The sequence below is a fragment of the Nomascus leucogenys genome, chromosome 21 (genome assembly GCF_006542625.1).
Source record: "Nomascus leucogenys isolate Asia chromosome 21, Asia_NLE_v1, whole genome shotgun sequence".
Classification (NCBI taxonomy): domain Eukaryota; kingdom Metazoa; phylum Chordata; class Mammalia; order Primates; family Hylobatidae; genus Nomascus; species Nomascus leucogenys.
In genome coordinates, this window is record NC_044401.1 from 40,768,903 (window position 1) to 40,792,319 (window position 23,417).

Sequence of the window (23,417 nt, forward strand, 5' to 3'; positions counted from 1 at the left end):
TGTCCGTAAGAATAGATAGGAGAAGCAGAATGAGAACTCATGACCTTTAATCCAAAATGCGCCAGGCTTCTTTAGAAATGAATGGAGGACCAAGTAAAGAATGCACATGGCATCTAGGCTAATTCCAAAGCCCTCTTCTAAGGTTGACTTCAATAAAATGTATCACATGAATGTCACTAGTCATAATTTCAGCAGAAAACATTTTTCTCGTTTTTCAAAGCCTGATTCTCAGACTGCCTGCATTAGAATCACGTGGGATTTTTTTTTTTTCTAATGCTTCATGAATTTGCATGTCATCCTGGCCCAGGGACCATGCTAATCTTCTCTGTATTGCTCCAATTTTGGTATACATATGTGCTGCCAAAGTGAGCACTAAGATATTTCTTTAAAATACAGATTCTTTTTATTTATTTTATTTTATTTATTTATTTATTTTGAGACAGAGACTCACTCTGTCGCTCAAGCTGGAGGGCAGTGGTACGATCTTGGCTCACTGCAACCTCCGTCTCCCAGGTTGAAGCGATTCTCGTGCCTCAGACTCCTGTGTAGCTGGGACCACAGGCACGCACCACCACACCTGGCTAATTTTCTGTATTATTAGTAGAGACGGATTTTAGTCATATTGGCCAGGATGGTCTCGAACCCCTGGCCTCAAGTGAGCCTCCTGCTTCGGCTTCCAGAAGTGCTGGGATTACAGGCATGAGCCACCTTACCTGGCCACCAGATTCTTAGTCTCCATAATGAGCAAGGTGCATCAGAAATTATCAGTGAAAGGTTCCAAGAAGCTGCATTTTTTCCATGCTTACCAGAAGATCACACACTTAGACCTGGCTAGATGTAGCATTCCACAGCATTATCAAGTTCGTCAGCCAGATGCAGATGCATCTGTGGATAATGTTCTAAGCACCTTAATTTGCATAATGGATTATTTCTGCTTCTCAGAGACTCTCAATGATTTTGTAATGATTTTTGATAAAATATTTGATATTTTACAAAATTGAGTGGTATATTAGCACTTCAAATTTTTGAAGGTGATGTATAAATTATAATTCATGAATATAGTTAAGTTTAGTTTTCTTTAGTCAGTAACCACTCATTCGCAGTGAGTGCCAGAGAACATTTGTTTTCAGGAAGAGATTTCAATCACGTGTATAATAAAAGATGAAAATGCACCTAGAATACCTGTTGGTTTCATTTCATGTGTTATAGAGTAAATGTTTCTGCCTCATTGAGTTGGAGTATAGTATTTCCTTGAACCAAGTTTTATTTTTCTTTTACAAACTGGAGATCCCTATCAACTATTAGTCCCTCCACAAGTCAAGCAATGTATTTCAAAGTGTTCCAATTTTTTCTGAGGGCAGAAGAAATTCTTGGCAAATTAGGGATAGAGTGTGAAATATACTTCCTCCAGCAAAATTTCTGTGCTGTGCTCATTTTTCTCTCTTAAAAATGTATAGGCCAAGGCGGGCGGATCACGAGGTCAGGAGATCGAGACCATCCTGGCTAACTCGGTGAAACCCCGTCTGTACTAAAAATACAAAAAATTAGCCGGGCATGGTGGCAGCGCCTGTAGTCCCAGCTACTCGGGAGGCTGAGGCAGAATTGGGTGAACCCGGGAGGCGGAGCTTGCAGTGAGCCGAGATCGCGCCACTGCACTCCAGCCTGGGCCACAGAGCGAGACCCTGTCTCAAAAAAAAAAAAAAAAGTATGTAACAGTATGTTCTAGCCATAACTATGCCTGTTTTAACAAAATATTGATCCCCAAAATGATATAAATGGAATTAACCTAGGAAGATTCTCCAGGATTACTTCAATTCTGAATGTGATCATAGCCACCTGCTGATATGAGAGATACAGTAGCACTACACGAGAAGGTGAAGGTTCCCTGACACAGCACAACAGGAAGGAGGCAGTGTGGTACAAATAAAGAACACAGGTTATTGATCAGTTAACATCCATGCCTCATTTGTAACAGGTAGATCAGGACATCAATGCTATAAAGAGTGGTTTAGGCTGGGCGCTGTGGCTCACGCCTGTAATCCCAGCACTTTGGGAGGCCGAGGCGGGTGGATCACAAGGTTAGGAGATCGAGACCATCCTGGCTAACACGGTGAAACCTCGTCTCTACTAAAAATACAAAAAAAAATATCCGGGCATGGTGGTGGGTGCCTGTAGTCCCAGCTACTCGGGAGGCTGAGGCAGGAGAATCGCTTGAACCCGGGAGGCGGAGCTTGCAGTGAGCCGAGATTGCGCCACTGCACTCCAGCCTGGGGAAGGGAGCAAGACTCTGTCTCAAAAAAAAAAAAAAAAAAAAAGGGTGGTTTAGAAGATTAAAATAAATCATATATATGGATCACCAGGATGGGTAGTAAGTATTGTGTGTAATATTTTTTCTCCTCCTGCAAACCATGACAAATACTCCAACTCCAAAATTTATTTCCAAAATTTAGCCCATAAAACTCTATAATCCCATTGACAATAGCTTATCTTTGCTGAGGATGATTCTGACATTAATGTTTTATTGTTTGATACATTTTAGCTGGACCAGGCTGATAGCTTTACAGTAGATTTCCAAAGAATTAGTTGTTACTATTTATCGTTAGTCAAAAATATATCCAATTCAAAATTTCCTTCACTGAAAGAAACATATCTCATTGCCACTGCAAATGCTATCTACATTGATTAGTGAGCTAAGGTAATTTGCAATGAAATGGAATTAATGAATCATTCCATCAATCCATCAAGTCTGTCCATAACAACTTTTTCATCCTTGAATTCTTCATGATGATTAAATTCCAGCTTACTTTGTTTATGAGGGAGGAGGGAATAGAAAATTATTATGAGATAACTTTTTTTTTTTCTAGCAGTCCAATGATGTGGTAGGATATGGTGAGAAGGTCAATATTTGGAAAACACGAAGGCCATTTTATCCATTTGAACTTTACTAAAACTCTCTCAGGGGGTTTCCTAATTTGCCATTGGCCTAAATAAATTTATAAGATTACTATTCCTTCTGGAAGCACAGCAGTGCCATGTTAATAAGTCTAAATTTGAAACAAAATCAAAATTGAGACCTAAAAATACTACCTATTTTTTAGAAAATTTCAAAATAACTTTTCAGTGTCCTAAAACTAAAGGGCTGATAGTGTGAAAGGGAACTGATAAGGATAGAGGTTTGTCAAACTCAACAGGCAGCCTCGATTCTGAAAGTTTCCAGTTGTACAAAACAGCACCCTGCAATATCTCTGTGACCTCGCTTTCCAGATCCAGAAAACAGAAGATTAAGCTATCAGAGGTCATTTTAGAAGCCCTTATTTCATAGATGAGGAGGAAAAATGGAGTACTAAAGAACTGCAGTTTCTTTCTCAACAACCAAAACTAGAAGGATACACTTGTCTTAGCTGTGGGTCCAAGCTCTGTTTTCAGGATGACATTTTCTTCTCTATCACCTCTTCTTCTCACCCAAATTTTAGAAGTCTAAAATATTATTAGAAAATCCCAAGCACTAGATTTCAGTTGTTTTTTGTTTGGCTTTTTATCTGGACGAATATATAGTTATATCACCTTAAGCAATTACCTAAACTGGTTTTCTGTACTATTTATTCATCCCAAAATTGGTAAGTGGAAGAGTAAATTGCTACAGTCTCATTGTTCTGTAGCACGATCACACTCTTTATGGCTGTCACATTAATGATATCTTAACAGACATACCTAAAAGAAAGCATAATGAGTAGCAGTTTAAATTTATGAACACACGGTACATATTTTTAAAAATACACACTTTAGATTACTGTTCATACTTTTGATAAATGTATAGATTACAAAAGTTGGCCTTTGTAGGTCTTGTATCTGCTGTCAAAAGCAATGGATATCACATGAATTCTTAGAAAACCCTCCAAAAGTTAACAATGATTTAAAAGACTGAAAACATAGCTTAGAAATTTATTTCTAAATTTCTATAAAATTTGTCCACATTGTCAGTAAATGCATCACTCTACAAATCATTTTAACCAAAGACTAACTGGCTATATTGGATAGGTATCTTAAAAATAAATATGTCCACACGCTGGGGTCTGTCGGGGGCAGTGTGTGGAGTGATAGCATCAGAATAAATAGCTAATGCTTACGGGGTTAATACCTAAGTGATGGATTGACAGGTGCAGCAAATCACCACGGCACACATTTACCTATGTAACAAACCTGTACATTCTGCATATGTATCCCAGAACTTAAAATAAAATGTAACAAATAAATAGATATGTCATTAATTATGTAAAATAAAACCTTCAGCATTCAGCAAAGATCTTTAAAATTTCCTTCCTTAATTAGGGTGAATGAGTTGATCTTTCAGGTGAAGGTAAGTAATACAGATTCATAAAACTTTCAAACTGAATTTCACAATTGTATTTCAGGTCTTTACTTATCTAGCATTAACAGAAATTGCCAAAAATATGAAAATTAGGACACTTTTCCCCTGTTTTTCTCCTCCACTACCGCATGTTATTCAGTGCCTTTATCAGCTAAGTCTTAATCACATTTTTAAAATGCTATTCAATTTTCTGGCTGCCCACACCAAAATTGAGCCACTGACTGAGCAAGTGGGCCCCAGTGACAGGTAGGGCCTCAGCACCCGTGGGGAGCGCAGGCTTGGTTTGTGTAAGTTAGAGTCAGAAGCTGAAGGCTATCAAACCAAAGGTGGACAAATAAGAATATATATATGAATATACAAATAGAAATATATATATTCTTATTTATGTGTGTGTGTATATATATGTGTGCATCTATATATGTGTGTGTGTGTATATACAACATTCCTATGGCTCCATGAATACATACATATATGTATATATACACGTATACACATACACACATATGTATATGTACATACAGATATATGTATATATGTGTGTATATACACACACACACACACACACACGTATATATAATATCGAAGATAAATTTTGAAACTCCTAATGTGAAGGTTTCTAGAAAACTGTTAGGGGCGATTTTCCTCTTGAGAAATAACAAATTACTCTTCTACTTTATAAATTCATTTCCAACAATTCAGTGAGGAGCCAATGTATTAACCTGGATATTCATCCACTGCTATTTCAAATCAATTTGCTACATCTTACATGGTTGAAGGTATTCTTTAAAGTGTGATTTACTGCCCAATCAGAGGTTTTCATGGCTTATGCAGATTTACCTTACAACGACAAAAACAATCCCTATTCCAGGAAGACAGCTTTAAAATCTGGCTTCTTATTATCACATTTATAATATTCTGATGTGGTTTGAAATTACATTTGGCTTTACAAAAAGTGATGCAATGAAACAATCTCAAAAATCATTAAATTGTCTAATAATGTTTAATTTTCTAAGAACCATTGGCATTTATTTAATGAAGACTATTGAGTCTGTCTCCAGAAAAGGGGATTCTACTTAAATAAACTCTGAATGGAGTGATATCATTTTGACCTTCTATTATATTTCCTTCTATTTCTATATTCCGAAAATTCTGCAGCAGTAGCATTAATCTTAGTAACTGAAGATGCCAAAAGACCCAGTGTCGATGTCTAAAAAACACCATTCACACCAGCAATGACATTTTACGCATGCCTGTGCTAAGCTTTGTTAAATACTTAGTTAATACATTTGTCAGGAACTCTTGATAAATTTTCCTGTACCCCAAAATATTTCATAATAAAGTTAAATTGAGATTCAATGATCCTACTTGAAATTTCAGACAAACTTCTTTTGCTATATAAGTATATAAAGGATTTTTAAAAGACAGATGGAAAATAAGATTACAATCCAATAGTTTCTTAAAGGAATAATGGCTAAATCACGACCAAAAAAATTATAGCTTTCAAGCGCCAAATGCGTTAGTTGCATCATGTCCAAGGGATGCACATAATGACTGATTTTAGGCTTGTTCATTTCTAATCAACATTCATCTACTACAGAACTTGGCCTAAGATGCAAATCTCATTGCATTACTCCATTATTTGTAAAAATGTGATTCATAAATCATGGATTGGTTTATGTGGAATGGAGGTAAGGGATGGTACCCCAGGCAATGGATGCAAAATTTTGTGCAGATACGTGCATGTTCCTTTTTAAGAAATGATAAAGTATATTTTTGGTAGTTAATATAAATCATCTGTCAGTAAGAGGACTGACTTGAAATTTCTCTTGTTCAAATTTTGAAAAGAAGTGTGAACTCAGGCAAATGTCTTACCTTCTCTGCATCTTGTTTCCCTATCTATAAAACACAGCAGTATCAGTCGAATAACATTGCTGAGAAGATTGAATGAGATTTTTCCATGTGCTGAGTACACAGCGAGCACTTAATAAATGTTCCCTACTAGCATAAGCATTATTATAATGTATAACTCTTTTATTAGTATCACCTCTGTCTCTAAACTCAAAGGAGTCTGTAACCCCCTTAAAAACAATGAACCACAATCTATAAGATATGGCCTTTTTAAAGCAAATGTTGATGCCTAATAACTCTGTGTCCCTCTAAACTATTTTACTGAAATATATACCAACACTGTTTATTTTTCATTATAAAAATCTTGGAATGACTCCATGATTAATGCATAGGAAGCATCTATTTATTTTTTTGGTTGCTTTTCCATTATAAGTTTAGAGAGAACTAAAGGATATTAAATAAACTTTATTGAGGGTACAACAACATGACTTAAATGACATGACAGGAATGGGAATATTATCAGAATATTATCTGAAATGGACTTTTACCAGTAGTTTCAAGAGATGGTCAAAACAAAATCATTCTCGTCCTTTAAAAGCAGTAACTTTTCCTAGAAATTTCTAAATGACACCTTTATGAAATTGTGTATCTTTAAACAAAAGGCCCAAGTCAAAAGTGAGTAGAGTGATCCCAAAGATGAAAAGAAAGGTTTCCTCTTGGATGCTGGAAATGGCCATAACCGAGTTGGCTTAATACTGTACAATGGCTTTTGGAAATCTTTCCTAAAGTTTGTATCTTGGAAACAAAGGAGGCTTATAAAGGTATCCAAATACAACTCGGGCTTATGGCTCTGTCTTTGTACCATACTGAGAATGAATGGATTTTCACAGTTGACCAAACTGAACAGAAGTGACAGCATCATATTTCTTCAGGGGTATTTGCAGGATATACACCTAAATTGTTAAGTCTTTACTCCACCAAAAACACCTTAGATAAGATTTGTGACATAAAATAGCTTGAAAAAGAGGCTATGCTTTATCAGTTGCAAATAGCTCTAAAATTTGGAATAAGCTCTGTTTACAAAATTATAGAATCTTATAGAAAATTTGGAGTTTGTATTTTGCCTTCACTTTATGCAATGTATTAAAATAATAAGTATAAATTTACATCTTTAATATTTTCTCCAGTTGTATTTGGCCAATCGTAACAATTTTGAAGTGACAAATGTAGTAAGGCTATGCAAAGTGGTTACATTTAGATTGCAAACTTGAGTTACTTTAGTAGATAAAGATATAAGTTACTTTAATGATCAGGATACTTTTCATTTGGGGATCTACTTTCTCTTCATTTGTGTCTATTTATGATATCTACGAATGCCTTTTTAGTGACCGATTTAATAAAACTTTAAATTTCCTTTCAGGAGATGTCTTCTGTTTCAGAGCAAAATGACCAGCAGATAACATCACTGCTGCAACACGAATACTGAGTGTAGTTTTCAGTTAAAAGATTCTGTGTGCACAGAGAAAAAAAGAGCTTATTTTTCTGCTGAATGGAGAAGAGCAGCAAATGTGAGTGCTATAAACGTTTTCAAATGATCTTTTTCTGCTTGAATTATGTTTCACTAAAATATATGAGTCTGAATTCCTTGAGTCTCTCAAAAAACATCTGCAGCTTCTAGAAAAGTTATGGAATAATGTTGTTTTCCACTCAGCCCATTTACTTTGAAGCCTTATCAGAGGAGGGATCAAATGAAACTGATCATCCCCAGGTTTCCCAGGTTATTACCATGCGGACATGGAATTAACCTCCAGCCAGCCACTCTCGAAATGCAATGCTTTCTTGTCACAAAGCACAAGAGTGGAACACAGAATTTTTCTGGATTATGCTAAAAGGAAAGAAAAATGCTGACAGGCAGAGGTATAAAAATGTCAAGTGATAAGTTTTTTGAAACACAAGAACAATGATAGCTTCGAACAGGGTGGCATTTTTAAAATGTAGGAAGTTGCCTTTACCATCAAATATTCAATATATCAAACTCTGATAAGTTGGATCTTATAAACAACCAGCAACTGCAAATCTGGAAGAAAATGAAAAGTATACAAATGTTAAGAGTATAATGATGTTTGCCTAATATTCCATGTAATTTTTCCCACTTTCAAAATGAGGCAATAATAACTGAATTTTAGTGTTTTAGTGATGCGCTCACTGCTGTTGAAATTTTTTTTAAAAGAACATTATTACTGGTTACTTTTGTTATGAATTTCCATTATAAATAACAGAAAAAAAATTTGAGTTTTACGTAAACTAGTGAACTAGAAGTTTGAATTGTCTAATAATTTCTGACCCAATAGTTAACACCTCCCAAGGTATGTATGCCTTAGATGTCTACTCTTCTCTTCAATGAAGATAATTCACTCATTCCACAGAGAATTCATTCCCTCTCGTGGTGTTCAGGTATTATCTCTATGACAACAATAGCCAAATGTGAGTTTAGTATCTGCAGCTAAGGAACGCTCTAGGCTTTGTTCGAGTGTCCATCTGAATGCTCAGTAATCAGCTCAAGGTCCATCTATCTCAGAATGAAACCCTCACCTCTCTCCTTGTCTCATATTTCATCATCTCTCCTTCCTGACATAACTCCATCTTTCTCCAGGTCCCTAATGCTCACAATCCCGGTGGTGGGGTTTAACTCTTCCATTTCTATCATAATCACGTGGGCATATATTTCTGTAGATTCTTCCTTCTTTCTCCAGGTTTGTGTCTGGAACTAACTGCCTCTCAGTTCCACAGTCACCATCTGTCTCTCCCGACATAATTTCACACTATCATTATTCTAAATGCCTCATCGTTTCTCTCTTCCAGATATGTTCTTTCCCTTTCCTCATCACTCCATTCCTAGAAAAAAATGCACATGGATTTTGGAACAGTTAGTGATTGCTTTTCTTCAAACAAACACAAAGTAGGTTGGCCAGGCAAATCTCAAACTTTTATGGGGTTTTCTAAATTTTTATACTCCCTTGGCCAGAAGAAATCTACTTATTCATCAAATTGACTTATAAACTGGGACTTCCCTAAGTCCATCTCATGCATCCAGAATTATTTTGCCTCATGAGTCTTACGATGAAGTATAAAACTCTGAACCTCCATGCTGGGGCTCAGCGTTTATTTGGAGAGAATTTACTCAGGCTGCCATGAGGTCTTTGTGACACTGATTTACAGTCAAAGGTGCCAGAACATCACTTACTATACTAGAACTTGGCTGTGTTTCTCATTTTTTGAGTTTACTGAAAATTTGAAAAAATACACTGACTGCAGGGGGGAAAAAAGAGATGCAGAGTTCTCTGTTTCATCGAGGTAGTTTGCGCCTGACATATGTATGTAAACTGCCCATATTGAAATCAGGTCCATGGGCCAACTGCTTCAGATATGAATCCCGAAATGATGATGGAGGCATTGATATAATCTGGCTGATTTTTTTTCCATTTGGTGTGAGTACATTTAAATACTGTATACATTTTTTAAAGAATCTCCTATTAAATAGGGGCCTTAATTTAATCTCTGGACATTCCTTGTGAGATTAGCCAAAAAAAAAAAATGTTTTAAGTGTAGTAGCATGAATACACATTCACTCATCACAAGTACATTTGTACATACTAGAGTGTACATACAATACACTACTGTGTGTATACTATGTAGCATTTGAATCAAATGTACCAAACCCTGAAAGACATTGTAAATATGAGTGTGTGTGTGTGTGTGTATATATATATATATATCTGTTAATTAACATATCTGTTGGTATGTTTCACAGGAGAAATATATCAACAGTCTAAAGTTCATCAACAATCAGGAAATGGGGAGGTTATATCCCTGTTATCATTAGTTTAAAACCAACTAATTTCTTTAATTATCCTCACAGGGGCTAAAAAAGGTATTAAATACCCAATGATCAGTCACAGAAACACAGGCAGGGATAAGAGCATAATCTATGACTTTGCCAGGCTCAGTAAGCACCACCTTGATGTACTGATGTTTCTTAATGAACAAGACAAGCACCACCAATTAGACAACTGACAACTAGGCTGAAAACTGAAGTGTCAAAACAGGAACCAGGAGTGACCTCTGAATGCTAAATTATTTTAGATGGTACTTAATCACTATCACAATGGCAATAACAAATGCTAGCAATTTTTCTTCACTACAACAAGTGATTCTGCTTTATACTTTATACTTCGCAGGCTAATCTGTTAGCGTTTTTCCCTCTCCTTTTTACATTTTGTTGGAATATAGCTTAAAACGGTGTCTTATTATGACCAAGTTATATCAATTAGTATACAATTAGAAACATCCGCTATGCATTGTTTTTAAATATAGGGCCTATGCCGTTGGTGTGCATAGAATCTGGATTCTTACAGACCTCAGCTTCAGTCCTGGTTCCTGGAGGGCAGGTTATTTCTACTTCTGAAGTGAAGGTATGGGGAATTTTAAAGCACTGGATTCTTTAGCCAATCTTAAGAGTGATTACAAAAACCACCCAAGCATTGGAGTTTGGGGAGGATGCAGGAGAATTCCAGGTCAGCCTGAATAAGGAACAGCCATATGTATCTGTGTCTATATCTCCATTTATAGCTATATAGCATCCTACATTAAGCACATTGCCTGAAGAGCTCATTGCTCATAGAATTTTCTTCAATAAACTAAGAATGTTACAATACTTAACACACTTTTGCACAAGCCACTGCCTCCCTTCAACATAACAAAAATAGAAATTCTTCGTGCTCACACACTGGCAGGCAGCCCACACTTGTCTGTATCACGATTATTTCTGAATGACTTGGCACAACCTTTAATGATATGCTTCTTGCATCACAGGATTTGATGTTCCATTTTTGCCCAGCTCATCACGTTAGTCTCCAGAAGTTGTATTTGCCTGATTGTTCTGAATACACAGGGGCATTTCTTCATGGCTATCCTTAGAGTGCACACTCTCAAGCTGCCTCAGAGGTGAGATCACCTTTGGATCTCCACTGGCTCAGTTCCTTTGGATGGCATCCAAGACAGAACTGCCTTCTGCTGAATTTCACTGCTGTGGCCAATGGCGTAATAATGAGACTCTTGTGTCAATGCCCCTTGGATTGTAAAGAATCAAATTCCCAATATAAGTACAAGCATTTACAATGATGTGTTTATTTTCATTTTATTTCATTTAAATAAACATTTTTTATTGAACAATCAGAGCCAAACACTGGATATCAAAATATATGATCATGTCAGTAACCTGTAATTTTCCATAATCTAATCAACTAGCCCATACATATCAAACATACAACACACATGCACGTGAGTATAAACACATAGAATCATGAGAACAAAATTTTTCTCATTTTTCTCCTCAAGGAGGAAAAATATCACTCAATATTAATGTCAAATACTTGAGCCATTAAACAAAACAGGCAACTCCGGTGAATACCTTATAAAAACCATAATGTAAAATATACATAATCACATAATCCAATTAATATATCCACTCCTTTCTAGTGGAATAATGCTTAAGCAATAATGTAAGCCTCCAAATACTATAAATTTATGAAGAGAAATACATAAGCAAATGTTTTCAAGCTTTCTGCATTCATACCAAAGGCAGTTGTATGCATTGGGAAAAGGACACAGGTCTACCCTTACCGTCAACTGTAGCTAGCTCAGCTGAAGAGAGCTTTCCAGTTCTTGGCAGAATAACAAATTCTCGAGCAGAGAGGGGATAGGGGTGAGATTTTTTTCTCCTGTAAGTAACTTAATGAATGAAGTACTAATTAACATTATGGCATTGATAAATGGAGAGAGAGATTAGGGATGTACTCGATATTCAGACCTTCGCAGATGGACTGTCAAAGCCACATTAATTCCTATCTCATTGGAGCATCTGCTTCTCCCATAATCCACTGGCCCTTGGTACGAACAACACAAACTGTTGTGACTCAATTCGATTTATATCAATCTAATTTCTTTTAATCCAATTTGTATTCCAATCTACTACCTTCTAATCACTTAAATCTTCAGCCTCCATCTGGTAAATTTTCTCTCAAAATTAACCAAGCAGATGCCTCTGCGATTGTCTTCCACAGTCAAGCTAATCAGACCCTCGCAGTGGCCTATAGAACCCACTGAATAGGTACGTGACTTACGGTGTTGTCCTTCTAGTTACAGACACAGCGAGGTAGGAAGACCATTTCATCTACCATTAATTGGTTCATTTGCATAACACTGCTTGGGAAAAAACACAGGACACAAAAGCCAAGAGAAGAAAAATACAGGAAGAAAGCAAAACGTGCTCATTTGTCAAGTGAGGTTTACAATTCAATCTATCTTTTGTTTCAGTTCACAAACACGGAGCGAGAATATTAAACACTGTATGATGGAACAAGCTACCCTCTGTACTCTATGTAATTAAAAGAGTTTGTCTAATAACCACAAAGTCATATTGAGACCCAACTTTGGTTCATCAATATGTTCTTAAAATCAGCTTCTGAATTTCAGAACTATGTGCTAATTTATTCACTTGAGCCTATGTGATATAAACAACACAGCCCCTGGCTAGCACTGACATTCACTTTCATAGAAGTTCCACTGTGATCCATAATTAAGGTCACAGATTCAACATTCCCCGATGAGCAAACTGGACGGCACTACCTGTGGAATGAACATCATTATGAGGACACAGTAATTAGCAAAAATAAATTAACAAAGAAGGGACTAAGAACATATAAAGGCAAACATTATGGTAAACTACTTTCACATGAGACTTAGGAGGTTGCTTTCATTAACTTATGGCCATACTTCTTACACAGTAGATCTTGATTATACTTAAAAGTTCTGTGGGTTTTTTTTTTTTCAAATTCGAAGTCACCATCAAATAGAAATATTCACTTATTCAATGTAGCCACATGATGAATTGGCCTCAGGAAGACCTTTGTTGTTAGGAAAAACCTGGAAGGCTAGCCAAGAAAATCATTAAATCTAGTCTATCCTGGAATGAAGGATACCTGTAAAGTCAGTCTCATTAACATTATGAAACAGAAACATCAAAGTTCCTTCACAAAGCATAACACAAAGGATTAATAGTTGGATTAAATAATTAAATATAGGGGCTGGGTGCCGTGGCTCACGAGTGTAATCCCAGCACTTTGGGAGGCCGAGGTGGGTGGATCGCCTGAGGTCAGGAGTTCAAGACCAGCCTGGCCAACAAGGTGAAACTTCATCTCTACTAAAAATACAAAAACTGGCCGGGCATGATGGTGTGCACCTGTAATCCCAGCTACTCAGGAGGCTGAAGCTGGAGAAGCCCTTAAACTCAGGAGGTGGAGGCTGCAGTGAGCCGAGATCGTGCCACTGCACTCCAGCCTGGGTGACAGAGCGAGACTCTGTCTCACAATCAATAAATAAGTAAATAAAATAATTAAATATAGAAACTATTTCTACAATTCTGACAAGAGTAAGATATAAAAGACAAGTGGCCAGGTCACTGAGTGTTCAACATAACCAGAGAAACCCAGCTATAAAACCAAAAACTTTTGGGCCCAATTCCATTTTACATTTGCTACTAGAACACTTTGTCTCTCTGAGTCTCAATTGTTTCATCTGTAAAGTGGATTGAAAATTCCATCTGCTGCTACATACTATGTTAAGGATGAAATGAGATCAGACATGTAAACTGCACTTTTTGAATGCCAAAGCACCGTGCCAACGTAAGACAGTATGGCAGGGCCACTGAAGAACATGAACTCTGGACTGAAATTTGAGAACCAGCCTCAGGGGTTGTGTAACTGTGGGCAAATTGCTAACTCCTGAACCTTGGTGTAAAATGGTGACGATAATATCTCCTACTCCCTGTTACGAGAAGAAAATGAATTCACATATGTATCATACTTAGATGGGTATTTGGGACAAAGTATCCCAGGAAAACATGTGTCAGCTAAAACATATAAGCTAAGACTGTTTTGTTTACGTTGTAAGTTTTCAAATATGTTTTTAAACTGGATGTTTATAAACTGCTCAGTAGCTAAAAAGCAGTGTGTATTTTCTCAATGATATTTTTCTTTTCAATAACAGGCAAATTAAGTTTTAATAATATAATTATTTAAGGTGCTGCATTGAGATGTATCCATATGAGTGGAAATAAAATTTAGTAAATAAATTACTTTTAATTGGCTCTTATGTGAAAAACAGTGACCTCACTGATATCAATAGTGTGATTAATTACTGAAACAAAGTTACTGCATACTAGATGCCAGACAGCGTGCTGGCGGGTGGACTTGAGTGCCAAAGAGGCTCACAAAATTGACTTAAAATCGTAAAAGTATTGGTTAAAAGCCCACTTTCATAATCCTGGCCTCAAGGAGAAAGCAGAGACAGAAACTGGCAGAGATTCTAGAATATCCAGGAATGATTCTCTACGCAGCTAGCCACCAGTATACTCAAAGACCCCTGTCTATTCCACACCTGTGTTCTAGCAAAGAGCAGACCTTGATGGATAAGAACAGACGTGTGTGTGTATATACGAATAGTCAAGAGGACTCAATGCTACTCTGAAAAACAAAACCCTTGAAAATCTAGACAAGACTACAAGACTGGAGAGTCCAGCTGACAATGGACCAAGGTCCCAGCTTCCATTTTACCACAGTCCCAGCTAATGGCTTCTCCTCTAACCTTTCATGCCTCAGTGCCAAGACCCACCCCAGCAATCACACACTTTAACTGAAGCTAGAATTGACAAGGCTTGCTGGTCACTTGTATACAATAACTCAAGAAGTAGTTTATCCATTATTGTCCTAGAATTCTGATTATTTAAAAGATCTTGTTTCTTCTGGAATATTTAATTTATTTCTGATGTCCAGCACAGTACCCTGGTATATGTTCAATTCACTTTCAATGATACTATAATAATATCCAATAATAACAACAGAAATTATCAATACGGCTATAATTTACTGAATTTTTAGACACCAGTGCTTTACCAAGATTCTTTTATTTCATTCTCACCACAAGCTTTGTGTAATGATCTCTGTTTTATAGATGAGGAATCTGAGATTTTAAAAGCTTGTATAGATGCACAGGAAACTGTCATTATCCACAGTACTCAAGGCTTTCAAAACATAGTTGAAAGTTTTTGCGCTCTATTTTTCAAAAGGCAAGAATATATATTTCACACGTGCTATATGTCATCATTGTGTTTTTTTGCCTAAGATTTAGCTCAGGAGACAGCACATTTATCAATAAGGAGTACCAGTTTGTTGAAGTGAGCTGTTTCAGTATCATCTTTGAAGGTTCCCTTTATCTAATCCTTTCCTTAAAAACTTTAGCTTCTGCAGCTTTAACAAAATCTGCACTAATCAGTATCAGTTTGCTGATATCCATAAGGCAAAACTAAAAACCCATAATTTTGACTTACTTTAAAAAAAAAACACATGCAAAACTCAAAATTGTCTGTAAGGCCAAGCTTATAGCTTTAATTAGGGCAAATTATTAAAGTTCATATAGATATATCTGTATGTTATGACTCAGTTATTTATAATGCAAAGTGCTACATTATTTCTATTAGAAATTATAACTAATCCTTATTTGAACAGTTTTATTCAAGTTTTAAGGCAATCATTTGTAAAGATTCCATATAATTTGATTTTGAAATAATTTATAGGTGGTTGGTGAGACACAGCTTAAAATGAGAGAAAAATTTATTAATTATGGAATAACAGAAAAAAATTTATTTTCCTCTCATTTTACTTATTTTATTTGCATTTTAGAACATCACTTAAAAACACAAACTTTAAGAAAAAAGAAAAAAAACATAAACTGCTGTTAGATGCTTTAGTACCATGTATGGTAAAATATCTTCCTTCCCCAAAGAAGTTTTAAATATTTGAATTAGGTGCTATAATTTAAGAGTCAGTCTAATTAAATCCCTAAAAAGTTAGAGTCTTCATAGAACAAAGCAGAAACCATAAGATAGCACACTAAAATGGACAATAACCATCAATACAGGAGAAAATACAGAATTTATATACTTTATCATAGTTAAAAATAAATTATGGAAAGACAATAAGTCTTTCTAAATAAAACTATAGGATAATAAAATGTGCCCAAAGTTTTCAAACTGTTTTAAACTATTAATATCTCCTTTGTGTTTTCTTTTGTTTTTTTTTTCTTTTTTTTCCCAATATTTCCTTACCTCAGCAAAGAACAGTAATTTGTAAGTCCCACTAAGATGCCATAAGAAATAGCAGTACGTAAGCCAAGTGCGGTGGCTCACACCTGTAATCCTAGCACTTTGGGAGGCTGAGGCGGGTGGATCATTTGAGGTCAGGAGTTTGAAACCACCCTGGCCAACATGGTGAAGCCCCATCTCTACTAAAAATACAAAAATCAGTCAGGCATGGTGGTGGGCACCTGTAATCCCAGCTACTCGGGAGGCTGAGGAAGAGAATCATTTGAGCCCGGGAGGTGGAGGTTACAGCGAGCAGAGATTGTGCCATTGCACTCCAGCCTGGGTGACAAGAGCAAGACTCCATCTCAAAAAAAAAAAAAGGAAAAAGAAACAAATAGTAGTGTATACTTGAACCATTCCTCCTCCTATATAAAAAAAAAAAAATAAGCCAGGCGCGGTGGCTCACGCTTGTAATCCCAGCACTTTGGGAGGCCGAGGCGGGCGGATCACGAGGTCAGGAGATCGAGACCACGGTGAAACCCCGTCTCTACTAAAAATACAAAAAATTAGCCGGGTGTGGTGGCGGGCGCCTGTAGTCCCAGCTACTCGGAGAGGCTGAGGCAGGAGAATGGCATGAACCTGGGAGGCGGAGCTTGCAGTGAGCCGAGATTGCGCCACTGCACTCCAGCCTGGGCGACAGAGCGAGACTCCGTCTCAAAAAAAAAAAAAAAAAATAGAGCATATTTTGTTGTATATATCAACATTTAAATGCAAAAAAATTACTTTTTCTGCTAGTTATTCTCATCTGGAGTTTATTGAGTAAAGGAAACATACAATAAAGCCCAACCCTGCCACAGTGATTACCTAGGAGCACCTCTCCCCTACCCCGCTTCAAGTCATTGATATATCTGAGAACAGGAACCTCAAATAATCTCAACAGATAGTGTCTAGCCTCGGTGACAGAGGGAACACATTACTCTCAAATTAAAATCTTACTGATGTTCCCAATTGCCTCAATGACTGAAATTCATCAGTATTTTCATCTGAAGTATCCCTATGTCTGTACAGCACTCCACAAACTATACTTTTAGATACAGCTTCAACGATAAAAAGTATTCTCACTTGAACTTAGTTGGAAAGATATGAGTCCCAAAAAACCTGGTCGGTTGTTCTATAAGGCTAATATGGAATGTCAACATATAAATTATAATGCTGATATATAAAGAGATGCGTTTTACGTACGTGTGTATATATCTTAATGACTAGACACAAAGTGTCGTCACCTTTTTGATTTATTGATCATTTTCTAAAAGCCAGGTTTTGATGTATTCAACTTTCCAGCTACAAAATTTTAGGTAATATGACAAATATAACAAAAGCATTTAGTTGAAAACAGTTAAAATATGAAGCTTGCCATCTTTAAGTCTTTCTTCTCAAGACTATGCAAACAAAAACAAGGCAACATCCACATGTAGCACTTTAAATACTCGAAGTTTTGGAAGAAAAGGTTGCCTCACCGTCGTCTCATTCTGCCCTTAGGGACATTTATGTTGCGCTAAAATGGCATTATTTCTTCAAAGGATTGCATTCATTCATTCATTCATCACTTATTCATTTATACTGAATATTCCAGTGAGCAATATACATCACAGAAGGGGAAATCAAACAATAAAGGTGATGCTTTCTCTAGGGAGGGTTATTGTAAAAATGAGAGAGAAAATAGAAAGTCATGAATTCACCCAGGACGTAACTTTTTCTAAACTGAACTAGCTGTATTGGTTCTTCTTCCATCCTAAAGGAAACATCTGTCAGCAAACTAGCTGAACTAATAGATTCCCTAATGTGTTAAGAAAAGACTGTGCCTTGATTCATTCAAAATATAATAGATAAATACAAAGACCCTCTCAGGAATGTAACTAATTGCATTAGTGTGCACGGAAACAGGACACATCAAAAATCATCTGTTCCTAACTACTTCTTTTATGTCCTAGAGTTATAGCACAGGCAGAAGGGGACATATTTTAAACAGAACCTTAGAGAAAGGGAAGGTGAGAGGCTGTAAGTTAACACTTCCGGAGACACTTCAAAGGTAGCGCTATGGGTGTGGAAACAAAGTGCCATTACCTCACCCGCTAACATCTGCGAAAACAAACAGGACATACTTGAGTGTGTATGCTAAATCTAAATGTAAGTTTTCATTTATAATTCATAAACAGTCACAGTGCTAGTGATAAAAATAAATTATCAACATCACCTGTTTAATGAAAATGTCTTCATTTGTACATTCAGCATGTTCCCTGGTGATGTAAAACACTCCCACATTTCTATTAAACTATTTTAACCAAAATGTTTATCAAAATAGCTCATTTTAAATAAGTTAAAACATATGATCTAGTTAACAAACTTCACTTATCCCTTTCTTTGTGTATGTTTTCAGGTCATGATCACCAACTAGGCATACAGCTTCACGACTCTGCATAATTCCACATTCAAGGGTAGAGAATTGCACCATGCCCACAGGACAATTCTATCTGGTCACCTTCAGTGTGAGGGTCAAGCTGTGCAGTCCCCAGAAAGAAACATTAAATAAGACAACTTCATAATGCACTAGGGAGGAAATCACTTTCTATTCATGTTGACAGAAAAGAAGAGAAGATGAATCACAGCAACTATGTACGCTCAAGGAGGACTTGGGAAGGCCCTAGGTTGCAGTTCCAGGAAAGTGGATTGCTTTAAAGTGGTTAACAGCAACCCTTTGATGAAACGCTTAGGTTTACTGCAAATTGGCACTGGGTGAAAAATGAGAGCCCTTCCTTACTTTAACTTCAAATTAATCATATTGTCCCATTGATCTTTGTTTTCTGTAATGTGCTTCTCACAACCTTTTCCCCTTTCGTACGGAAAAGCAGTCTTCAATGAATTTTAAACAATTATGAAGACTATTTCCTCTCATACTTACTTCACCCTACAGGTGATTTAAGAAACAATATGCTTTCTTCTCTTAGCAAATAAAAATGTGTTCTCACTCTGCTCATTTCTTATGACAAAGTAAACATTAGAAAAATAATGGCCAATGTTTACCTGGTATTCAGAACACCGAGTTAAATGCATTCGACCTGTTAAAGATTATTTTTAATGGGAGTGATTAAAAATAATTACAACCCTTTTCCCTTGAGCAATTTACTAGCCCCCTTTGGATTAAATACTTGTCTGCTGTAATTTTTAAAGGGCAATTGTTTTCATATCTATTAAGCCTTTCCCTCAATACCTAACCATAAAACCATTCAAAAGCTACAATGTTATAAACATCATAAAGGTCTAGCGGATTTTTTGTTCACGTTTGTAAAAATAATTTCCTTTCTGACTTCTGCTATTCATTGCATTGAACTAAATGATGATGGCCTAATCGTTCTTCTGAAATACAAAATGAACTTTATTTTGGTATGTTTATAGTAAATAAATATAAATGTAATCCGGAATTTAAAGAAAAACAGATTAATATAAGACATAACCACAAAGCACACACACCAAGGATGACGAAGTTTATACTCTCTACTACATATTAAACAGAAAATATATTCATTCACAAATATATGTTGAGCACCTACTACCTGCTCAGCACTGGGTATATACTTGCAAACAAAACAGAGACTGAAGGAGGTTACTATCCCATTGCATGTATGTTTTGAAATTACGATAAATGCAATCAAGGGGGATATAACAGGAAGAACTTAATTTGATTATTGGGAGAAAGCCTTCTTTAAGCATAGTCCTGAAAGATAAATGGAGTTAGCCATGGTAAGAAGAGGAAAAGAACATTCCTGGCATAGCGTCCAGCACAAGTAGTCTTTAAATGCAAAAGGCCTTGGTCAGTTCTAGATCACGCATTCCCAACCTTTTGGCACCTGAAACCGGTTTTTCAGGTGACACTTTTTCCATGGACTAGTGTGGGGGACGGGGGGAGGGTTTGGGAATGATTCGAGAGCATTACATTTATTGTGCACTTTATTTCTATTATTATTACATTGTAATACATAATGAAATAAGTATACAACTCACCATAATGTAGAATCAGTGACAGCCTTGAGCTTGTTCTCCTGTAAGTAGACAGTCCCATCTGGGGGTGATGGGAGACACTGACAGATCATCAGGCATTAGGATCTCACAGGCAGCACGCAACCCAGAGCCGTGAATGCACAGTTCACAACAGGGTTCTCGCTCCTATGAGAATCTGACGCCACTGCCGATCTGACACCAGACGGCGCTCAGGCGGTAATGCTGAGAGGTGAGGGCCTGCTGGCAGTCCTCACAGCCCTCGCTCGCTCTCGGGCCTCCTCTGCCTGGGCTCCCACTTTGGCGGCACTTGAGGAGCCCTTCAGCCCGCCGCTGCACTGTAGGAGCCCCTTCCTGGGCTGGCCGAGGCGGGAGCCGGCTCCCTCAGCTTGAAGGGAGTGTGGAGGGAGCGGCGCCAGCGGGAACCGGAACCGGAACCGGGGCTGCGCGCGCGGCACTTCGGGACCAGCTGGAGTTCTGGGTGGGCGTGGCCCTGGTGGGCCCTGCACTGGGAGCAGCCAGCCCACCCTGCCGGCCCTGGGCAATGAGGGGCTTAGCACCCGGGCCAGCGGCTGCGGAGGGTGTACTGGGTCCCCCAGCGGTACCAGCCCACCAGCGCTGCGCTCGATTTCTCACCCGGGGCTTAGCTGCCTTCCCGCGGGGCAGGGCTCGGGACCTGCAGCCCGCCATGCCTGAGCCTCCCACCCCCTCCATGGGCTCCTGTGCAGCCCGAGCCTCCCCGGCGAGCGCCATCTCCTGCTCCAGGGCGCCCAGTCCCATTGACCACCCAAGGGCTGAGGAGTGCGAGCACACGGCGCGGGACTGGGAGGCAGCTCCACCTGCAGCCCTGGTGCGGGATCCACTGGGTGAAGCCAGCTGGACTCCTGAGTCTGGTGGGGATGTGGAGAATCTTTATGTCTCGCTCAGGGATTGTAAATACACCACTCAGCGCCCTGTGTCCAGCTACTCTGGTGGGGCCTTGGAGAACCTTTATGTCTAGCTCAGGGATTGTAAATACACCAATCAGCACTCTATCTCTAGCTCAAGGTTTGTAAATACACCAATCAGCACCCTGTGTCTAGCTCAGGGTTTGTGAATGCACCAATCGACACTCTGTTAGCTAGCTAACCTAGTGGGGAGGTGGAGAACCTTTGTATCTAGCTCAGGGATTGTAAACGCATCAATCAGCGCCCTGTCAAAACAGACCACTGGGCTCTACCTATCAGCGGGATGTGGGTGGGGCCAGATAAGAGAATAAAAGCAGGCTGCCCGAGCCAGCAGTGGCAACCCGCTTGGGTCTCCTTCCACAGTGTGGAAGCTTTGTTCTTTCGCTCTTTGCAATAAATCCTGCTGCTGCTCACTCTTTGGGCCCACACTGCCTTTATGAGCTGTAACACTCACTGTGAAGGTCTGCAGCTTCACTCCTGAATCCGGCAAGACCACGAACCCACCGGGAGGAACGAACAACTACAGACGCGCCGCCTTAAGAGCTGTAACACTCACCACAAAGGTCTGCAGCTTCACTCCTGAGCCAGCGAGACCACGAACCCACCAGAAGGAAGAAACTCCAAACACATCCAAACATCAGAAGGAACAAACTCCAGACGCGCCACCTTAAGAGCTGTAACACTCACCACAAGAGTCCGCGGCTTCATTCTTGAAGTCAGTGAGACCAAGAACCCACCAATTCCGGACGCGATACGAATGAGGGGGAGAGGCTGTAAATACAGATGAAGTTTCACTCTCTCACCCACTGCTCACATCCTGCTGCCTGGCCCAGTTCCTAACAAGTCATGAGTGGTACTGGTCCAGGGCCCAGGGGTCGGGGACTCCTGTTCTAGAGACTAGAATAATGTCAGTGTAGCTAGAGTATAGAATAAGAGAAACAGTATTGGAATAGTTGAAAAGTAAGTAGTTAGAGTCAAAACTATGCAGAAATGTATAAGGCTATGTTAATTATTACAATCCTATCATAAGTGCAATAGAAACAAGATGTTTTGAATACATCAGAAGGCTAACATGATCTGGGTCATTTTCAAAAAGCACCCTTGGCTATTCTAAGGAAATTCAGGAGGAACTCCCAACATCAACTAGGAGGCTCTTGCAGTAACCCAGATAGAAGATGACTTACTTGTGAGGAATGAGAGTGATGGATAGATTTGTTATTGATTTGGAAGGTAGACTCCTCAGGACAGAGCTCAGCCCCGTGGAAGTAAGGAAACTTGATTATATTCAATCCCTTTGCCATAGGAAACTGATGGTTTCCTAATCATGTTTTAAATGGCCTAGAAAGACCCTGAAACAGCAAAGACAGCAGTGGCTGGCAGAAGACAGCATCTACACACACCACCATCTCCAGCCTTCCCCTCAAGTGCATTCTGCGGAATAGGCTCCACGACCCTCAGGAAAGCTGCTTAATAGCCATGCTTTCCAAAACACCATCACTCATCTTAAGGGAGTGACAGGAGAAACAATTGATGGCAAAATCCACTTCATTTTTCATTTATGAGTTTTGCGAATGGGGAGGAAGGTGTTTTTCTTATTTTCTAGGCATACAGCCTAGGCTATGAAGTCTTAGCTAACTTTACAAGTACTCATTATCCAACAATCATAAAGGACATGTATCATAAAACTACCGGTTTCATTTTAATTTAATGCTATTTTAGACTTTACTGACATATTTTTACTGAATGAGCAGGTGTTTCTAAAATGTAAGTTTTCCTGGCCTGGAAACATGTTCATTTATTGGATTTTGTGGAAGAAGAACAGCCCTACTTTAGGAGAAGGTATATTCCTTCTTAGAGAATGCTCTATGTAAAATATTTCCTCAGAAGGATGTAGATAAAATTGCTAATAGTAGCTGTTCTTAAAGTAAAGAGACTGCGAGAAACAGTCAGATGGGATTTTCTTTTCACAGCATAACCTTCTGCGGCTTCCGAATGACTTAGT

The 23,417-nt window shown here is 38.2% G+C and overlaps 1 protein-coding gene and 1 non-coding gene across 8 annotated transcripts in view; both read right to left on the reverse strand.

Annotated features, from left to right (window-relative positions):
* ROBO2 (roundabout guidance receptor 2) overlaps nucleotides 1-23,417 on the reverse strand; it is a 1,388,177-nt gene that overhangs the window by 577,713 nt on the left and 787,047 nt on the right. The gene's annotated exons all lie outside the window — the stretch shown is intronic.
* On the reverse strand, nucleotides 263-373 carry LOC115832250. Its single transcript, XR_004027675.1, has one exon. It is a non-coding gene; the product is annotated as a U6 spliceosomal RNA (small nuclear RNA).